This window comes from Desmodus rotundus, chromosome 5, assembly GCF_022682495.2.
Source record: "Desmodus rotundus isolate HL8 chromosome 5, HLdesRot8A.1, whole genome shotgun sequence".
NCBI lineage: Eukaryota > Metazoa > Chordata > Mammalia > Chiroptera > Phyllostomidae > Desmodus > Desmodus rotundus.
In genome coordinates, this window is record NC_071391.1 from 147145259 (window position 1) to 147168704 (window position 23446).

The following is a 23446-nucleotide window of genomic DNA, read 5'->3' on the forward strand; positions in this document are numbered from 1 at the left end:
GTGACAATCATTTAGAAACTTTTTCATTTAGATATTTACTTAGTAATAGAAGGACAAATAGGACAATGATCAGCTAGTCAATATTAAATAGTGTTTTAACAAATGACAATTTTTCTGGCTCTGATTATAAGTAAAGTCATGTATTGATATTAGAAGTAAATTCCTTAAAAGAAGTTAATTTTAAATGTGTTGTTTCTCTGAAAAATCAAAAGTAATATAAATATAATTTTCATCCTCATCCTTACTTTAGGCAAATATATGCAGATGTTATAAAAATATCATGCTCCCATTATTTCCCATAAAAATTAATAATAATTTTACTTTATAATTATTTCTATTCTCATATCAGAAAAATGCTAGAGTTTGGAATGTCCACTTTTTCTGTCACCAAATATTTATTGGATTTAATACGTGCCATGCACTGTGCAAGGCACTGAATTAATAAATGTATTTTATTATCAGTTTCATAGTACGCATTCTTAAGAAACAAAAGTGGAAACACCACCACCAACAAAAATATATAAAATTCTCTAATAAAAACTAGACAATTCTAAAGTCCTAAAAAACTAATTGAATCCTATATTTTCTTTGCCATCTTTGCTTTCTAATCATTGGCTCTTTAATTGCATAAAAGGGTTATTGGTACGTTAAAGAAGGGAGGCGAATTATGGTGGTGATGGGCATTTTAAAGATAAATCTGATATCTCTAAGTGCGGTATAGTACAGAATAATAGAATTTTCCTCACTGCTGTAGTGAGGTTACACGAACTTCCATAGGAACCTGCGTAAGTTACCGAACAAATGATCTGCCTGTATTGCTGTTTTTTTCTTGCCTACTCATTACACACGATATGATGGACCTCTCTGCTTAATGAGTAAGTGTGGGGATCATGTGTGTGCAGGAATGAGTTAAGGCTTCTATTTTCTCAGTCCATTTCAAATTAATGTGGTGTGGAGTTGTCAGGAGAGATTTCTCTATCCCTCTGCTGGTCTTCCTCCAGTGCAATGATTCTGTGAAATGACCCCTGTGACAGGCATCCTTCATTCCTGGCTCACAAGAATTTGGTTCTGAATAGCATTCTTTTTAGTGTATGGAATTCAACAGATGGTACCAAATGGCCAATACTTTAAAATACTTCCTGAGGGTGGATCTCCAGCTGAGACTCCTTATCGGCCTCGCTTGCATCTGCTTTCACTGTGCGCTGATTCATTTTAACACTCAGGCGAGCCCTGCTCATGTTTCCCTAGAAGATGTACTTGTGTGTGTTAGCAAATATGAAGCTTAGGTATGCATTCCATGTCCTCTCCTCAGCTCGTGTTAACGTTAAGCGATGTCGTATTGAAATAATTACTTCAATTTAAATGTTAAAGGGTGACTACTTACCTTTTTGCAATTCAGTTCACCAAAGAAAAAATTATAACTAGTGATTTTTGTCCTATCAATAGGCCATTGATAGACCCCCTCCCCCTTATCTTGGTTGTTGGGCTAAAATATTCTGCAGCGTTTTGGCACAGAGGAAAAAACATTCTTCACACAGTGCTTATGAGTCCCTGAAGTCTTTTTTGGTACTCAGCACACTTTCCCACCTTCATGAAAAGAAAGAGGAGATTTATATTAGAGGCTGTATTGAAAAATGTCTACTTCAAATGCACTCAGAAGACTCTGCAGTTGTTTTATTGCAATTCCAGAGTACCTTCACGCCGCCGAAATAACCTGGGCGAGGCAAGGCAGACACTCTTCTGAATCTGTGGGCGGCTACCTTGAGAAAGAGGATGGGACCGTAAATAGGCTGCAGCCTGCTGTTGTTATTCATGTTAGAGTCAGAGCTTTCTAGCAGTAAGTTACTACTAAGTGCGCGTAAATATCTGAACAGCAATAAAAGATGAGAACCTACCGTGTTTCTGTCATCTGTAACTGCACACGTATAATTCAAGCCCAAGGTCAACAGGGCCAAATACATAAATATTCACATGTTCCATATAAAATATGTATAAAAATTTCAGTGAGTGGCCTTTTAGGGCCATGTTAAATAAAATAAAGTGCTACCTGATGCCTGAAATAGTTGTAAAGCTAGGAGATACTTCTACCAAAAAAGCTGATTTGAAAATTTACAGAAGATATTAACTTTATATTAAAATGAAAATGAGTAATCAAAAGTAGTTAAACATTTTCAAATGGATCACCCCTTGCCATACCTGCGTTTGGAGCCCCTTCTTTCTTTTATTGGTTTTTCTGCTCTGAAAAGAAGATAGCTGTGGCAATCTTCACCCGCGTTTCTCACTAACTACTTGCCTGCGTGAGAATGAGTACTCTAAATTAAGCACGGATGGTCTCAAACACATATGACCAACATATACATATAGACATCTAGTCTATAGCACATACTTCAGGCACCGTCCTTTTAAAAATAAATCCAGGTCTACTTGTTCATTACTATAGATATGACCCTCTGCAACAGATGGGAGAATATAGTGTAAATTACTTAAGGGGCTGCTGGCTATAGATCCCAGTGACGATGCTTTGATGATCTAAATCTTTTCTCTTTGATAAATAAAAAGAAAGCTTTATATTGTGATGTAATACTGGTTGTATCATTCCACGTTATCTTTGCCTCCAAGTTCCTTTTGCTGAAAGGAAATGTAATAATCACAGTATCTGACCAAAGATGTCTGGTGAACTGTTTTCATTTTGTCTCTTAGAAGAGAGAAAAAATAACAGACCAGGACTGGCTCCAATTGTGAAGTAGGAGACTATTGTTCTTGGTATCCTTCTCTCTCTGTTTCTAGATCTTTCCCTTGCCTCTTCTCATGCCACTGTGCTAGATCAAGGGAAAAGTTCAGTAGAAAAAACCAGAGATGATACTGTGTAGAAAAAACAATACATAATTTATCAATTAAGTGTTTAGAAAATAAAGCTGAGGCCATAGAAGAACCAGCAAATTATCTGAAACTCATTCCAAGTAATAATAATACCAAAATACTTCCAGATAGCTTATTACTTTCCAGGCAGCGTTCCAACTGCTTTACATATATTAACTTATTTAATACTCATGACTACCTTATGGTTAGGTTATTATTTTCATTTTATAAGTGGGGGAAAGAGCACAGAAGTTTTAAAAAACCTCAAACACAGAATAAATTAAAGAATTTGTATTTGAACCCAACAGGCTGGCCTAAAAGCCCTCGGGCTTATCCACCGCACAGTGCTGCCTCTGGTAAGGGGCCTGGTCGATATCAGCATAAACATTACCATAAGGGAGGACATGATCAGACAACTAATTAGCAATGAGGAGGCTCAAAAGGAAGAAAAAAGCGATCTGTAGGATTAAAGGCATGAATAGAAGGAAAACATAATTGTGCTGCACTGGACCCGCCACAAAATAAACACGAATTATGTGTTGAATCAATAGTGAAAAAATAATCACCCAGGATACATCCTGGAATGGAGTCACAGCTTTCCGTCCCCTCCCTAACTGTGAGACTGTCAGCCCATGGAAACCATTCCTGAGAATCACACACCTGCCTGTCTGGAGGTCAGGCTGTAGGTGGTACAGTGGCTGATTTCATTTCCATCCATTAATATTCCTCCTATACGCTAGAATGTCCAACTCTTTAGATATTTCTCTGGGACCTCTAGATGCCCATACTTTCCCAGTGCTCCTTGCTACTCAGACACTCAGTCAACCCGGCTGCACCCCTGCCTCACGCCAGGCCCTGCTGTGGGTGCTGACCCTGGTTTTTGAACAAGACAGACAGAATCCTGCCCTTGCACTATTTTTTCTATTGAAGATGTAAGTGGGAAGAAGGAAGGAAGAGAAAGAAAAAAGGAAGGAAGGAAGGAAGGAGGGAAGAAGGGAAGGAAAGGAGGGATTTTAAGCTTCTCAAGTATTCATGAAGTTCTGTGAATGAGATAAATTCAGATGATAGAAAGTAGGGAGACTGACTTAGGCAGGGTTGTTTAATAAGGCTTTTCTGAAGATGTGATATTGAACTTCGGCCTTGGTTTTCAGAGATAGCCATCTAAAGATCTTAAAGAAAAGACTTCCAAACGGAAGAAACAGCACATGACCAGGCCCGCTAGCCTGAGTATATTTTCAAGCTTTCTGACACATTTTGAGGACTCTTGCTCTGATAGGGAATTTCAGATTAATAAATTCAGCCTCCTTGAAAAGTAACCCAGAAAACTGGCTTTCTCGGCTTTGTCTGCATCTAAACACAAGCAAACAAGTGACCAAGCCTCCACCGACCCAACCACCAGCACATGCACAGGAGTCTTCGGTTCGTGAGTGCTAAAGATGAGGAAAGGACCTCTGGCCCAGGTATTCATTTTGCTGCAAGGCTTGTACCTGAAGTGTCCAGTTTGGGGGACAGTGTTAGGTGCCAAGTGGAGTTTCTGCTCTAAAAGTGTACCCAACACAGGCCTTGGAAGCGGCAAGACTGCTGTCCAGTCTCTGGCAGCAATGGGAATGGCAGCCCCAGGTGTGCTGTCCTCATCGTGCCAGTTCTCTGGCATGGTGTTTAATACTACTGTTCAAAGCTTAGATTTAATCCTATAGATACAGCCCTTCTAGTAATCTGTGAGCCCAATATCGCTTTCTGTCAATTAACCAGAGTGAGATTCCACTGCTTATCATTAGAACCCCTCAGTGATAAAGACTGGACTTGGTTCAGGAGCAAAATAAACGCGAATGTGGCTATGGTTTATCTCTAGCCAGAGTATCCTACCAAGTTCTGACTTTTCCTATAAATTATTCATGACCTGACTTTAACTCTCCATCTTTCCTTTCCCCTAATTCTTTCAAAACTTATTTTCTAAGTGTAACTCGGGTAGTAGTAAGGAAACAAAATATAAAGAGACCTCCTAAAAATATTGTTCACCTTTTTACTTTTTCCATAATACCTCTGTTAATAATCTAATATAAAAAATCTGTACTCCCTCTGTACTGGTCTCTCCAGCCTCATCTTGCCTAAAGTTGTACCATTTGATATCGCAGCTCAGTGTAGGAAAAACTTTAAACATCTATACACCTACATAATTGAGACACATTTATAAAAATAAAACAAAGGTGTCACAAATGCATTCTTGTCCTCAATGAGTAGAATTAACTCGATGTACTCTATCGTTTTCATTTAGGAAAAGAAATTGTCATTATCTATTTACTTAACTCGTGCCCCGCCCTCTGAAAAGCACCAATTTGAACTCTGCTTCTGGTATAGTGTAGGTCAGATCTGTTTCTAGCTTGGCCAAGGAACCTCATCTTCAGATCAGGGCAGCTGTGAGAAGGAAAATGTTAGACAAGGTCTAAACAGTCAACTGGCAAACAATTTGCACAACTCTGTTTAGGCATAAATTGTGGTCTGGCTATTTTTTAAATAATGTTCGTTTTTAACAACGTATCACTATAGTTCTCCACCTTCCCACATCACTCCCTCTTGGAGAGTAACTCAGAACTAAAGCCCTAACGTCTGTATTTAGTGTCATACTAAAGTAAACAATTGTACATGTCTTTATTCACAGGACTTCTTTTCTGGGGCATAAAAAAACCAGAGAAAGTTAAATCTAACATCTGTGACTACACTGCAAGAAATAAAAAAATGCTGTAGGAAGATATTTTTAGAGATTCACTTGTAAAGTGTGAGAATTGATTTTCAGATAACAATTTGAATCACATTTAGTAACATTTATGCACTACTTTAAACCCAGGGTTAGCAGCTAAGGAGTTAACAAAGCATTTGTTCTTATCTAAATAATATCCTTTTAATAAACATTGTGAAATTCTCATTAAAAGTCTCACATGTTTGGAAACAACAGTGCATTAATAGGAATGCAATTAAGTACTTAATGCTTTTGTCATTTAAAGTAAGTTAACCAGATGGCATGAAATCTTCTAAAAGAGATTTTAAACAAACATTAGAGATTTAATTAATATGCACGAGTTAACTCATTAAATATATTGCAACTAGCTCATTAAACTTAAGGTAAATACTTATTTAAGATGAATTGTACATTCCTTTTTATATTTATTTTTACTTTGTTTAACTGGTCATGTGATAAATGGTGATTTTGAAAGTTAAAACGTTTTAAAATACAAATGTTCTATACTTACATTTTTTTCTTCCAATACTAAAATGGGACGTGATATTGCTTTCACAGAAAATGTAGAATTCAATGACTATATAGTAAGTAGAAACCAATAAAGCATTTCTAACATTTTATTTAAACTTAAACATTAGATTAAATATACATATTAATATAAGAAGCAAATAGTGACTCTCCATCCATTAGTACCATAACATGAATCACACAGTAATAATTCCAGCAAATTTCAAATAATTATTAAACTTCCTTCCTTTATGGCTCTGTACCACTTACAGAAAAACTGACTCACGCACCTTTGACCAGAGAATGGTCATCCTGTATCTGATAAGATCCTAATTTTTGTTCTTTGATTAAAATGAGCATGGCATGGAGATAGAATAGGAGAATATGGGCCTAACTAGACATGTCACTCAGGGTCCTATGAACAATTTATTACACATGAGCAGATCTGTCAGCCATGGCATTTAACATCCATGGGGATAGCTTACCTGTTTCTACAGTTCTTAAGATTTAGCATTTTTTTTTAAGCTTAGTGAACTCAAGCTACACAGTGTATGTCTACTACTGAAGTCAAGTTTTTGTCAGCGTAAAATAGGTTGATATAAGATATTTTATGTAAGTGTCTAAGACACAGGAACAACCATAAAGTAAATAAGACAAATCTATTGCAAGGATATCTACAAATAAAAATACATTCACAAGTAAATGATAAAAATATCAATTCAATTTTGACACTTAAATAAGTCTTACTAAATTGTGTGTAAAATCTCATTCTCCTCAGAAAAAGTAAAGTTTACCTTATTTCTCAAACATTCAACATGAAATTGAAATTCTAAAATATATTTTAAAAATAAGATAATTTGTCATATAGTTACAAAAGTTAATTTTAAATAATGTTAGTTATATAGGCATTTAAATATTTTAATTAAAAAAAAACTCCATTGCATATGTGGTTTAAACAAAAAGATGTTACCAAAGTGAATTAAGCCTTTACCCTATTTTCCAAAAGTTTCATCTCTAGAAAGCTACTATTTCTCACCAATTAACATTACAGGGCCAACTGTGATTTTTTAACACATACTTTGTGAGATGGTACTCTCTGTTCTATGAATTCAGGGGAAAACAGATGAAAAGTTTAGAAATTATTTTAATACTCCTTAGACATTTGAGGGACATAAGAAAATTTATTGAAATATATTATAATATTGGACACAAATATAATGTATCTTTTATAGTCAGGTCCTATGGTAATGTAATGATGTTATTTGGAGGCAATTTAAAGATAAGAGAATGACAATTTTTTCAAGATTTTTTTCTCTGATATCTAAAATAAAATCATGAAGTATCCCTTAAAAACAAACAAAAGTTATCAGTGTACTTTATTATAAGCTGAACCAATATTCTTTGAATTTAAATCCATTTTGATAATTTTTAAGTTACAAGATTCAATCACAACCTCATTTATAAGTACAAATTGCTTTTTTAATAATACGCCATTTAAGTATTATAAGATGTATGTAAGCATAATGCCTAGTGTTCTGCCAGTATTTCTAATGCTACGAGGGCCTTTGTACATTATCCTTTGAGCAAGAAAACCAGCAAAGTCTGTGCTCTAGCCCGTGAGACAAGCGGTAGGACTTTGCGAGTAATAATGATGAACTGGACCACACATCCTCAAAAAGAATTATGGCTGAATGACCATTAGCAGATCTGCATGTGTGATATATATTCCACAAGCAGGTAACGTGTGTTGAAATAAAGTTGGTAGAGCACCGCTTGATTTGAGTAGAACTTTGTCAAATGCACACTTGCAGCTATTTAAAATGTAAGACTGCTGTTCAGTTTCAAAGTCTTTAAGTTATCCCAATCAAAAAGCATTAGGACAGGTAATATCCTATCCACGGCCTCAAGGGAGGGTGCTATCTCTCTATGTATGTGTGTATCTACCCATGCATCCATGCATCCATCCCTCCTTCTCAGAGTACAGCCTGAAAATCTCCATATAGTATCTACTTCCCTAAGAAGGCTAGATTTAGTCTCAACATAAGGTTTATGACAACCTTCAGCTCTGCCCTTATGTTGCCACACGTCTTAACTGTCACATAGTGCTCTTCTCCATGAGAATGCCTTGTTCTGTCATTTCAAGGAGGAAACTGGTCCTGAGGACTCGCTGATGTGCCATGTTCCCCCAAGTTTACTAAGAAGCCTAAGCAAAGCAGAATAAGGGGAGTCATTTTTTGTAAAACTGACTAATTTGACTGCCTAGGGACTTAATTCAGTCCTGATTATTGTTTCCATGACAACTTAGTGAAAGGACTGCATCAATTGAACCATATTCTAGTTTAAAAAAAGGACCAAGACTTTAAAAATGAAAAAGAAAAAACAATTGAATTTTTAAGAATGGCATTAACAGCCAATCATTCTAAATATCCTGTAATAGGACAGGGCAGTTATTTCACAGTATACAGATTTAAAATACCTTCATTTTAAACAGAAATTTGTATTTTTTCAGCTGACTAAACTGTTTATTTTTCTAGCTGTTTAATTATTTACATAATTTGACTTATTGCATGTCTTGGATAATTAGTTATTTAGTTTAATTTGTTTAATTATCAATTCAAGAAACAGAAGCAAATATAGAATCTAATGATCCTGATTTCCACTTGAGAAGTGGCTAATCAATCTTATCTACATAATAAAATTGCCCTTCCAAAGGCCCACACCACTCAAAGCTATTTCAATCAGTTGGGAACATCAGTATTTATTAGGTTAAGCCAGTTCCAGTAAGCAGGAAGGAATGAATAGGAAATATCAGCAATGATCTCAGAGCTGTTTCTAGACAGGACAACCAAACATCCAAGATGATTATCTTGTTCAGTATAATGTTGTGAAGCAGGAAGTAGTATTTCCCAGATCACATATCCTGCCAGTTAAAGTCTTAGAAGTAAATGCTGGGGCCAGTTGAGAACATTAACCCCACAGGTTGCACCTAGTACTCCCCCACACTGTGAAAAGCCACCAGTGTCACACTGAGGAAGGATAGGGCATCAATCCTAGGACAGTGTTACAGAATGGAGAGGAAGAAAAGAAGTCAGAGGAAGAAACATTCCTCCCCTTTACCCCTAGGACCACACTTAGGCCAAGACACTAATCTGTTCCCGCTACTAAGACTTCTTCTTTGACTTAATTACCCCTGTTACAATATGTGTTAAAGTATTCTTCAATCCTACTCATATTTTGCCAGTACCTGGCATGTGGTAGTGGCTCAATAAGTAATTGTTTAATCAATAAAAAATTAACCTATGTGAAAGAAAAGAAAGGGGCTACATGTTGCTGTTTCCTTCTCTCCACTTGGAGAAAGAAAGTGGAGGAAAGTGAACTGTGGGGGGGCTCCGCCCGCAGGGCCCCCCAGCTGCCATGGATGAGAACAAGTCTACCAAGACATGATGTGCTTGGGGAAGAGAGGTGGCTGATCTCTCAAAGGAGAAGGGCCAGAAGCCTTTTCCTCAGTGGGCTTCTATTGGGTTCATTTTGCACAAGAATACAGGTGAAGCTCATCAATCATTGTCAGGCAGTAAGGATCAAACAATAGATAACAGACAAAGAACTCTGAGGGCTTATTCTGAGTTAGGGTCAGTTAGTTAAAGGGTTACAACCCTTTAAGGGATTTTGGGAAACAAACTCTTTTCAGGCTTGGACCCTTATCATTTAAATTGAGGGTATTAGCAAAGCAGGTTTCACAGGGTTTTATGCATTCTTTCTTAGGCCTGATCACCCCAGGGAATCTGCCCTTTCCAGCACAGGACTGCACCACCCTCTGTCATTGTTTCAGGCTTAAGTCAGTCAGGGGAAGTGAGGCAGCCAAGAGATTAGGAGACTTCTTGCAGACAGAATGAGGACTCAGGCTGTCAAAGCCTAGGGGTGAGAGTCCATCACCCCCTTTTTCGATAGCCCCTCCCCCAGTCCTTCCCTGTGGGCCTTTTTTGTGATCCTGCCTGTCTTAGGTCATCCCTCCCTTGAGGAATCTTTCCCATCATTGGCTAACTGGTCAGGCTCAGGGCCAAGCAGGGTGAAGTAAAGTGGGCAGAGGCGGTGCCCCTGCCAGGGAGATAAGCCTTGTCTCCTTAGTGGCTTATGGTCCCAAGGTCTCTGACTCAGCCTTAACCACAGGGGTTACAGCTTCTGAAACCAGGCAGGGTGGTTCCCAACAGTGAACAAGAGGGAACTTTTCAGAGATCATTCTGAGAATCTTGGATTTAAAACCTTAAAGGCCCAGGAGGCCTCCAGTAAAAAATATTTCCTCGTACTGTCAGAAATCCCCTGAATTACAGAAATGTATGAAGATTTAAGTAGATTGAGGATGTAGGTGAATTCTGTAAGTGCTCTGATTTTTCATATATACTCACATGTATGTGTCTACATCCACAACCATAATAAACACATACAACCATAATAAACACACACAATCACTCATACACACCTTATGAATTATGACTTTAATTTACTTTCAGTAGCTCACTATTTGGGAATAATTACCATAAACTGTAAATATGTAAAGCATAAAATTTGATGAAAAATAATTATCACAATCAAGAGAATTTAACTTATCTCTTACAATCTAAAGGTTACTTGTATCCTTTAGTGACCCCTGCCTTTTGCTTCTTCCTTTCCTCTGCTGCAAACAACTTATTTATTTTCATATAGTTTAATTTGTATTTTCTAGATATTGTGTAAGTTGAGTCATATAGTATGTAATCTGTCTTTCTTACATCAGCATAACTGAGATTCATTCATGCTATTATGAACATTGTTAATGTCCTAATTGTATGAATGTTTCTATGCTTGCTCTAAAATGCGAATCTTCACCTTGATTTCACACTCTGATTCTATTTCTGTCCTCTAAAGTTGCTATTATAAATATTCTCCATAACACTTCGAAACCTTTGACAATATTACTTTTTCCACTTAGTGTTTTTTCCATGTTTAAAGTGATATTTACCTTGAATTATTTCTCTAGCCATCTACTCTTGAATTATTGACAGCATATTGCCCCTCTCACACTATAATATCCAGAACTGTAATCAAAAAACTAGAACTAATATGAATTTATGAAATGCGAGAGAGTTAATGTATTTCTAGATCTTGGCCCTACAGTTTCATTAAGTCACTCTAAGATTTAGTTATGTGAAGGTAAAAATCAATGTCTTTAAGATTCTATTAATTTTTTAAAGCAGCTGCATCCAACTTATTGGAATGTTCTTGATCAAATAAAATGTTAATTTTTCTTGAATATAATCTGTACATCAGTTATCTTTGAAACTACATTTCAATAATTAATTATTTTTAACTCAATTGCATCATTTTACATTCACCCTCTAAAATGTCTCTCATTTGGGGGGTTCATACCTCTTTATCAGACTGTCATGGTGCAAAATACTTTGAATCATTTTTCCAGCCAACATTTGAGACAAACCCTGCCTTTAATTTTGAAACATCTTTTATATTTTTCATGTTTTTATTCACAATATGGACCTAGCAGTAACAAAGTATACATTTTAAAGTTGGTCCTGCACTTTCTCAGCAACTGTAGGTTTGGCTAGGGATCTATTAATTAATATTTTATGTATAGCTATGAAACTAGTTACAAAATTTACATTTAACATTTTCCAGCCCACATTTTTACATATAGGGCATAAGTAAATCATGAAATCTTGTTCTAAATACATTTATAAAATGTATATGTTTATACATAAAGATATGGAAGTTTGCTAACTTATCTTTTAAAAAGAAAGTACAATTGCCTTTAAAAACTCTTTTTCATATTTACTTCTTTGATATTTTTAAAATGCTCACATGAACAATCAATTTAAAGTTTATGCAAATCAGCAAAACGAACAAGCAAGCAAGATGTAACCAGAGACATTGAAATGAAGGACAAACTGACAGTAACCAGAGGGGAGGTGGGAGGGGATATTGGGGGGCTTAGAGGAAAGGGTCATCAAGGAACATGTATAAAGGACACATGGACAAAACCAAAGGGGAGTAGGGTGGGAGGTGGGGATAGCTGGAGTGGGGGAGTGGTGGGGGTAAAATGGAGACAACTGTACTTGAACAACAATAAAAAAAGATTAAAAATAAGTAAAATTTATGCAAATTTATTTAGTCTTTGTCAAGTCCAAATTAGACGCTTTGGTTGTCATTACTGATTCTTGTACACAAGCTTGCTAATTTAACAATGTGATAATTTATAACATTTCTTACAGATTTTCATTACATGCATTTAATACATTTAATATAATATCCTTAATAACGTGCTTTATCTCCCGGGTCTGACTGTGCTCTCCCGAAATGGAAGAGTATTTTTCTTGATTCGTGCTCTTAGGATGGTAACTGGTAGACAGTCGATTCTCAATAAATGTTTTGCTTTGTGTAAAATGAATGTTCTGTAACAATTTTGTGATCACAAAACCTGGTTTGTGGTTTGGAACTCACATTTTGTCATTTCTAGAGAATTAAGAAGTCATTACCTAGTTTATAGTTGTCTGACATTTTCCTTTTTCTATAATCTGTTATGTCTACCAGCTGGGTTTCAAAATCATTTTTACTAATTGATTATAATTCTTAGTTAATGGCTTGCTGTCTCCATCAATCCAGTAGGACCTTGCATAATTTTATTTTATTTTAGTCATTTTATTTTTGTGCACTATCTTCTTTATCTTCAATAATGAATAAAATTTCTTCACCACTCCTGTTTTTGCGTGTTAGAGGCTAATCTCATCTTTATTTCTGAACACCTGCCTTTGGCACTGATTCTTTTTTATTTTATTCTGTCCTTTTACAGCTATCAGGCCATTCTTTTCGTTGTAGAGGAAAAGCCCTCTAAATGGACAGGAGGTCTCCTTTCTCTGTATGATCTTTTTCTATTCATTTCAAATATTTCATGTAAAGCACTACTATTTCCTTGCTCTTCTTGTCTTTAACAAAGAGGAATAAATTTATTGACATTAGTAGAATTTGGGAGTAAGCCTTATGCATCCTGGGTTTTATTATTTCTTACACTACTCACCCTTATTATTTTGATATATTATAACAATAGACAGACCTTGTGTATACACAGAGCAAAATTGACCACCATCATCTTGTACAGTGGGGCTGGTATTCCTTTCTATTCTTTCACCTTAAGCCTACAGATATATGTCAACATGCTTTAAAAAAATTTTTTATGAGTTCAAATAAATTATTTTTGTTTTTCTCTCTGTTCCATATGATTATTCAGGCATTTATGCTGTGTGCGATGATATTTTATAAACAACATGTTCTGCATAATTCTTATATGAGGGCATTAAAAAAGATATCACCACATCTCTAATCCCTTAATGAATCATAGCCTTGGGTAATAAAAGTGTTCAGAGCTAATGGGGTAACATAATTAGTTGAAAATAATATTTGTTTGTAACTATACTAAGCTTTAGACTCAAATACATTTTAAACATTTTTATTGTATTTTTTCCATTACCATTTAACCCCCTTACACCCATTACTCCCTGCAATCACCCCACAGTGGTCCATGTCCATGAGTCCCTTTTTCCTTTTTGCTCAGTCCCTCCGACCCCTAACCTCCATCCCCTATCCTCCAATACATTTTTTAAAAAGCACTTTAATCAAACCAGAAAATGCTAGCTATTATTTTTATAAGTGTTTCAAATTAATATATTCAGGTAAATAATAATTACTTTTCTTAACAAGAAACAGAAAATCCTAACAGATAAAATGCTCGGTGTTTCTTTGCCTAAAATCTATTGCCGACTGTTTTAAAAGGTTCCTCTTAATTGCAGTGTTTCATCCTGCAGTGTAGGTAAATATTTGTTTTGTGTTAATTAAGAAGTCATTTAAACATCTGCCTGTGTTTTATGGACTGCCTTTAAAGTGTAAAATGTGTTTTTCTCATGAGAGCACTTTATGTTCCCAAGTGGCAATTTTAAAATAAAGTGTCTCTTTTTCAGATATAAAGTCTAATGTGCAAAGGTTTTGCCATCTGTTCTGTGTAGTTGTACTTGTGAGCTGGTTGTTTGATTAGAAGCAGTAAATGCATAGAAAATGTGTCTTCACTCTAAAGAAAAGTATGAATAGTTTACTGTCTGCTTTTACGATTCCTTTTATAAAATGTCATTTTAAATTTCATTCCGGATTAGTTGGCGCTCTTAAAGCAGAAAGATCATCATTAAATTTAATTTTATATCACTCACAACAAAAGAGAAAAACTCAATTTGGTTTTCAAAGCATAAACATTATACTATGCTTTCTGTAGATGAAGACAGAGATAGAAATATAAGATCAAATGTGAAAGAAAGTGCAAAGTTTGAAACTGAATAAGTGAGAGGAAGATTTCGAGACATGTGGCGTGCCTGGAATACAGCCAGGCTAATGGCAGCCCCCACCCCTCCACGTGGTAGTCAGGGACGAACCCTGCACCTTGTTTTTCTTAGTGTAAGATCTATTTTGCCCATGTCACACCGTTTTCATAAAAGAAAAAATATATATCTGTATCCAGGCATATATGTGTGTATAGTTCCATGCAAATATAGATAAGTAATATGTTATCTATAACTAGTGTTATAGATAACTAATATGATAATAATAATATAGCCAAAATGTGTCAAGCATTTAAAATGAATTGGGCATAATACTATTGACTTCATATACACAACATCAGATTTCCACATACACATAATAATATCTTAAAATGAGCATTTTTCTCCCCCAAATATGCATAACATTATAGAATAGGATAAAATGTCCTATCTCTCCAATTAATCTTAAAGATCATTCAAAGTGCTTGTCAGCAACACCTAACTTGTCGGAAAAAACCCTCCGGAAGAATCTCCATCCATAGTTTTATGATGAGATTCTAGAATGTGTGCCTGGGGGATCAGTCAGTTTGAGCCCTGGTAGCATTTATTAAAGTAACAAACCTCTGTGCAAAGGGGTTTGCTAAGTTCCCGTGCAGTTAACTTTGAAGAAGAAACATGTTCCTAGTCCTGTGGATGCCCCTGGAGTCACCAAATGCACTTGGTCAAAGCCCTAGAAAAAACAATTAGGTATTCCATTCAGAGGAGGGCCTTGGTGAAATGAGCACTTTCTTTTATGCCTCCAGCTTTGCTTCCGAGGTATCAAAGTTCCCTCCAGACTGCCGAACAGCCCTCAGAGAGTCACGTCACCTGTCAGGGCACCTCGTGGAGAAACACATTTGCTATCTTTCTTAAATTATTTTTTTTCCTGAGAACGTATATCTTATCTCTGCTCCCTGAAGTTAAAATAAGTATCATCTCTCCAGTTTACTCTATTTTTTTTATAATTTCAGATTATTTTTGCGGAATTTAAAATTCTAACTTTGTCCTTTGAACTTAATAAACTAATCATGAAAAAATAGAGGTGGTGGACCTCATCAGATAATCATTGTTGCTTTGAAGTATTTGAAAATAATTTTATAAAAGCCTTTCCCAATGAATGGAAAATATTAATAAATGAGTAAAGTAAACTGAAACTAAAATTATGTGAGCCAAAAGAAACATCATTTAAACATAATCTTGACAAGTTTTCATTAACACTCCCTCAAAAACTAAACAACCATAAATTGGTATACTTTATAACAGCAAATAATTGAAATAAAATAGAAAAGTTTAGTGTATTCATTGTAATTTAATAAGCAAATTTCATTATTGAGCTGTGGAAGATACAGAATGCTACACAGCATGGATAAGCAATATACTCATTTTTTTTAGCCATATACTCTTTATTACAACTACTCAACTCTACTATTGTAACCGGAAACAAGTTTTAGACAGCATATAAATATATAAATGTGGCTGTATGAAAATAACATTTTATTTTTAAGAAACAGACCATGGGCCAGTTTTGGGCAATAGATCGTAGTTTGCTAACTCTTATTATACATTATGTGTAGGCTTAACTTACGCAATTACAGCCACATAAGCACGTACACCACGGAGGTCTGGACTAGCGTCTGAACTGTGGATGCTGAGATCAGACAGACCTTGGCATCAGCAGGGCTAACTGACTATTGTTTAATCTACATGGGCACATGTACATTTCATGGCATTCATATGATGATCAAAGTTTGATTGAAAAAGGTCTACAAGATCAGCTTACTTTCTTGAATGATTGATTATTTATTACATTGAGCAGCTAATTTACATACTAGGTCATCTTAGAATTTAGTGCATCTGTGTATATGTCTGCACATGCGCGCACAAATATACTCTGAAATCTCATCGAAGATTTCTGGCCCCGATCCATCTTTTGGTCTACAGTCCTACCTACAAACATCCTCATAAACATTCACGGCCTGAGAACAAAAGTTCTTCTGCTTCTTTTTGTTTAACTGTATAATCTTTGGTAAAATGCCCAAGATGGCATTCCAACTCCAGAACTGACTTATCCACGTACCAGGGATCCCATCGGTGCTTCCTGTGAGCACTTTATCGAGGTATAATTTCTGCAGCACAAAATTCGCCCATGATAAGTGTACAATTCAGAGATGTTCAGAAAATGTATAGTATTTTGCAATCACCCCCACAGTCCAATTTTTAAACATTTTCCTCACCCCTAAGAGTTCTTACTTTCCTCGTTGCCATCTTTCCCCACTCCCACTCTCAGGCCCAGAACACTGCTGTTTTCCTGTCTGCATCCATGACTTTGTCTGGTTCATGTAAAAGCAGAATCATACACTGTGCAGTCTTTTTGCCTCAATTCTCTCGATCAGCACGACACATGTGAAATAATCCATATTTCAGCACATTCAATAATGCACGTATTTTGTTGCTGAATGATACTACATTGTACAGATATATCATCTTTTGTTTGCTCATTGACTAGTTTTGAATTCAGGGTTGATTCCAGTTTGAGCTCTGATGAATGACGCTGCTATGAACATGTACATACAAGTCTCTGTGTTCACAGAGTGAAATTACTGGTTCACATACATGTGCATGTTTAATTTTTAAAGAAATGTTCAAAGTGTTTCCCAAACTGACTCTCCTATTTTGTGTGTGTGCATGTATGTGTATGTACTTACATGTATTTAAGTTGCCTTATTTTGCTGACCAGTTATCCATTTCTGTGTTGAATAGAAGTGACAGTAACAGACATGTTGTCTTTTCCCAGTATTTAAAGAAATCATCTGATCTTTCTTAGGTATGGGCCTTTTCATAGATGCCCTTTATCAGGTTGAGAAAGCTCCCTTTTACTCCTAGTTTATTAACAGATTTTATGGGTGTTGTATTTTGTCAAATGTTATATTTGTGTCCATTGTGATGAGAGTGGACATTTTTTGCCTTGTTCTATCAACATAATGATTACCTTAGTTGAATTTCAGACGTTTAAACCTCCCTGAATGGCTAGCATAAATCCCACTGGGTAGTGCTGTATAATCTCTCTTCTTTTTCATACGTTGTTATTGAGCTGGATGTACTTAACATTTTCCCAAGCTTGACCAAACTTTACACAGCCGTCTGCCTAACGCTAGGACCCTGATCTCCGGTCCCCAAGAGCGCTTCCTTCAGCAAATGTGTAACTGTGATTCTACCTCTGCACCTACGAGATGTAAACCTGCTTTGAAATTCTCTGGCTGGTTTTACAACCCCGGACTCTCTTTCTCAAAGACCTAAGAGGTACGTACCCCTTTGGAACGCAATCATGGAGGAACCCAGGGCCCTAATCGCCCAGTCTCTGTGGACTATATATAGGAGGCTCTCTTACTTGGGTGGGCATCTTGCTCCCAGTTCTAAAACTAACTCCTGTCATAAATATTTCAGGCCCTCTGTGGTGATTAATTAGGCTTACTCAAAGGAAAAGTACACTTTCTCATATCTTTTTTTTTCTACATGTCTCATGTTGGTCCTGTTCCTCCTTTTCTGTCTACTTTTGTGCTAAATACTGTTAGTGAAACATTTTAATTCCTTTGTTCATCTACCAACTATGTTTTTGTACTTACTCGGTCAGTGATTTCTCTGCAGATTATACGCAACTAATTTATCGCTGCCTGCTTCAGACTACTATTGCCTTAATTTTCTGCAGCTCTCTTCTTGAATACAGCTCTTTTCTCCTTCCTCCTTTTCGCTGTTATTGCCATATATCTCGATCTTATAAACTCAAGAACACAGCACTATTACTGATTTGTACACTTCCATAAAGGTAACTTCTATCCCATGTGATTATACTTGAAGCTGAAGAACTGAATATTTTCAGTGATGTAAGTCATCTAATGAAGCACTCTGGCCGGCTTTGTTCATCTGAGACTGTGGGATTTTTTTGTTTTGTTTTTTTGTTTGGTTTTTTTCACCTTTATTTTCAAAATACAGTTTTTCTACATACAGAATTGTGGGTTAACAGTGTTTACCCCCTGACCCCCCAACACACACTTTGAATTTGTCATCTGCCTGCCCTCTTTTCTCCATTGGTTTTCTAAACAGTCCGCTTTTACCTGTATTATTGTTTCCTGCAGAATGAGGTGCTGGTTTTCACCTTCTCACCTTTCAGTCTTTTTGCTTTTACTTTGGTGTTCAACAGTTTGACTATGATGTGCCTAGGTGTGAATTACTTTGTGTTTCTTCTATTTGGGTATATGAATTTATATTTTTTTTAATCATGTTTGGGAAGTTTAGCCATTTTTTGTTCAAGAAAATGTTTTTGCCCATTGTTTTCTGTTCCTCAGACTCCCATTTTATGTACATTAAGATGCTCATGTTATCTCATGGTTTCTAAGTATTTGATTATTTTCTTTAATATGTTTTCACTTTCTTCAGAATACATATTTGTCTATTGCTGTCTATTCAGACTCACTGAATTTTTTTATCCTGCTATCTCAAATCTGTTACTGAGACCCTCTAGTGATTATTTTAAAGATTTTTATTTACTTATTTTTACAGAAAGGGAAAGGGAGGGAGAAAGAGAAGGAGAGAAACATCAATGTGTGGTTGCCTCTCATGTGCCCCCCAACTGGGGATCTGGCCTGCAACCCAAACATGTCCCTGACTGGGAATTGAACCCATGACCCTTTAGTTTGCAGGCAGGCACTCAAATCTACTGCACCACACCAGCCAGGGCTCTAGTGATTTCTTTCACATCAATTTTTGCATGTTTCATCTGCAGAATTTCCTGGATGTTTCTTCATTTGTTTTCAGTTTCAATGTGTTTGCTTGCAAAACACATTGAAACAGAGATATAAATATAACACTGCTATATTTATATCTCACAAAATCTTTTAAGTTTTGCCTTTCAAGACACAACATGTCCCATATCTATACGGAAGTAGTCATTACACTAAATTAGATATGATTTTTCACTTTTTTGAGTCTCCTACCAAGCATTTGGCTATTTTTACAATATTTTTCACAAACTAGGTAAAATCCCTGAGGACAGGAACCATATTAATTCCTGAGTTTTATATTCTTTGTATTATCTAGTATATTGTTTGGCATATAGTAACTGCTCAGCAAAAACGTTAATTGAATTAAGCTGAAAATAATTGTATCATGGTTATTATTTACACTTTTGCTAATATCACTAGTATCCACACAGTTTTTTAAAGGTATCACACATTTGGTAGTGCTAAACATTGCAAAGAACTTCATCTGTAAGTTGATTATTAATCAGTGCATACTTTAGGATGCTTTCCCCTGAGGTAACATAATTGCTTCGGGGCCAAATCTGGAGAAAATTAAGGTCTAAGTGAGTATCACCTACTGGGATTCTGTAGAATACAAACTGGCCAGTACGCATGCAGAGGATCCAGATCTCAAACTATTGGTATAATGCTGATGCACTTACCTGAAGGTCCAGAAGTAGGCCAGACTCCTTGGTTAAGTTGCATAGTTGTGTCTCCAAGTCTTTGTCCCGGCTGTGCTGCATCCTCTTTCCCATAAGCTAAAGTTTTCAGCTTCTGGTGAGCCTCTCTCATCACGACACATGTCTGTAACTGCTTCAAAATTCTCAGCCAAACACCACGATATCCTGGGATCATGAAAACAAAGAGAACTTTCTATTTCTTTTGATGCCTCATTCTTAAACTACATATAAAGTAGATTTACTTCACAGAAATACTAGCAAGCCTACTTTTTAAAAAAATTGGTATGGATTGTGTTATATGCCCATTTCTGTGGCCAAAAAATGATATTAGCTTACTGGTCGAACTAGAGTTCCTGAACTTCTTATTTTTACCAGTGCTTACATTTACCTTTAAACCAGTTAGAACGAAGCTTGGACTGGGGGTTGGGAGTGGGAGTGTCTGTTGTGTGAAGAAGAGATTGCAATAGGAACCAAACTCACATTACTTTAGAGAAAATGTGGATTGATTAAGCAACCAATTATATGAATTACACCTGGGGTTTTTTAAATTAATTAATTTATTTTTATTCAGTTACAATTGTCTGCATTTTCTCCCCATCCCTCCACCCCACCCCAGCCAGTCCCACCTCCCTCCCCCACCTCTACCCTCCCCCTTGATTTTGTCCACATGTTGCTTATAGTAGCTCCTATAGACCCCTCTCCCCACTATCCCCTCCCCACTCCCCTTTGGCTATTGTTACAATGTTCTTAACTTCAATGTCTCTGGTTATATTTTCTTTGCTTTTTTCTTTTGTTGATTATGTTCCAGTTAAAGGTGAGATCATATGGTATTTGTCCCTCACCACCTGTCTTATTTCACTTAGCATAATGCTCTCCAGTTCCATCCATGCCATTGCAAAGGGTATAAGCTCCTTCTTTCTTTCTTCTGCATAGAATTCCATTGTGTAAATGTACCATAGTTTTTTGATCCACTCATTTGCTGATGGGCACTTAGGTTGCTTCCAGTACTTGGCTATTGTAAATTGTGCTGCTATGAACATTGGGGTGCATAGGTTCTTTTGAGTTGGTGTTTCAGGGTTCTTAGGGTATAATCCCAGCAGTGGAATTGCTGGGTCAAAGGGCAGTTCCATTTTTAGTACACCGGCTTTTTAAAAGATGTCAAAAACTCATACTTCTTATGCTCATAATTATTATTATTAGCCTAATGAATAATATCTTATATTTTGAGCATATTCTTCCAAGAATTTCATCAACTACCCTTCTTCCCTTTTTATTCCTTGTTAAAGTTAAGAATAACTTGGTTTATATCCTGAATCAAAATCATATCCATATTAATTGCCTTGTATAATCAATTGTAAATGTTTTGGGGTAAAAAAGTTAAATTAATACTGTAACTAATTATATTTCATAGTCATGTAGCACAAACTTTATACTGTTCAACTTAACATTTATTTTATACTTGTTAACATTAAAAGGCTTTTCATAACTTTAATTAGCTCTTTCTTCCTCCATTCTTGACAAGTAGAACATCTACTTAATAGAGAAAGATGCTCATCCACTTGAAAATTTAATGAACTGACCAAGGACACAGAGTGAGACTGACAAAAATTTAGTGTCCACACCAACAGTGTTGTAATTGTCCTACCAAATCGAGCATAACGTCATGTTAAAGACGACAGCTCAGCAATGGACCTAGCCAGCGGGCAAGTAATATTGATAAGTCATTAAGGTGACTAAGCTTAGGAAATTGACCATGCCACAGTCTGTGAAGAATTTTTTTAATGTAAGGGAAAGTCATTATCAAGAGATAACATAATGAACACTGGAGTAAATAGATATCTCTTCACTTGATGGTCAGATGAAGAAAGGTCACATATATTATGCCAATTTCGCATTACATCTCTTGAGTATCATCTTAATGGTCAAATAAGCTAAGGTCATTCATTTCTGAGTGTTTTTTAGAAATCTGAAGTACAGATGCCTTGCAATGCAAAAGATATTTAATTATGCTGTGGACTAATTTTAAGTTAACCCCTGAAGAAGTGAACTCATTTTCTGAAAAAAATAACAACACCAAGAAAAGACTTAGGAATCTGAGAGGTTCTGGTTTGCTGACCTGGGAGAACAATATTAATTTATCTTGTGATTTTTATAATTATCTTTTAAAGAAATATAAGAAAAATGTTATTTTTCTTTGTAACTATACAGAATTTATGCAACCGCATTTTATTCACTTTTCTTTTTTTAAATACTTTTTTGTTGTATTTTATTGCTTATGTTATTATAGTTGTCCTGCTTTTCCTCCCTTTGCCCACCTCCACCCCGCCCCCCAGCCCTCCCTCAGGCACCCCCTTGTCATTGTCTGCACCCCCAAGTCATTGTCATGCGTAGGTGGTCTTTGGCTAATACACACTACTGTCATGATGTCTGAATGAGATAGATTGAAACTGCATTTCATTTCCTGGAGGTTAATTCAGATCTCTTGGGAGGAGCTGACTTTAACAAGGACTTCCAACAGATGATCAAACCCAGCTACGTACAGAGAGTCCCGGAATTTATGCCATGCCCAAGTCAGCCTTTCTGTTCTAAGATAAAGCGGTAGCTCTCTTTCCCGTTTCCTTATTTGTTACACTCCCTAACTTCAAATGAAAAGCCAGACAGATAGTGGAACCAGGTAAAAAGAAACATTTCTTGGCCACTACAATAAAACATATGCATATCTGAAAAAAGGATAAAACTATTATTAGGTGAATATAGGTCATATTTGAGAACCAATAATCATATTTAGAATACATTAAAATAAAAATGGAGAGGATTTCTATTATGAAAGTTATATTTGTTTTATTTGACTTAAGTGCTTTTATGGTCCTGCTATTCAGCTGCTTCTTAGAAGCTAATATTTTATTTTCAATTGTGGAAATTAACCAAGAATATTGAAGAACATATGTAAAAAAGTTGCTGGATAATATAAACATACAATTTACAAAATAGAAAAATCAGTAAATCTAAGAAGTATAACAAGATAAACACAAACTTATTAGTAATCACAGAAATACAAATCAGAAATATAATGAGCTATCACTTTATATCTATTTTCCTAAAAAAAAGAAATCTATGTATTGCCTTGTGCTCTCTGATGCAGTGCTGAATAGAGTACAAACCAATGCAGCCACTCCATAGAGTATTCTGGAAATATTCATTTAAAGATACACAAAACCTGTGGTTAGAGTGAATGTACCATTTAGAGAGTGAAAGGAGATGCCATTTGCATTAACTCTGAGACAGTAAACTTCAACTTCTCTATTCTAAGCAAGCAGAAAGTGTGTGTCACCTTACTCATGACCCAGTAAATTTATTCTTAGGTATATAGTCCAAAGAATTTCACTAAAAAATGTATAGACATAGAGCTATAGAATCATCATGGAAAAGTAATAAGATAACATATATAAATACTCAAATCCTAACCAATATAATAATTCG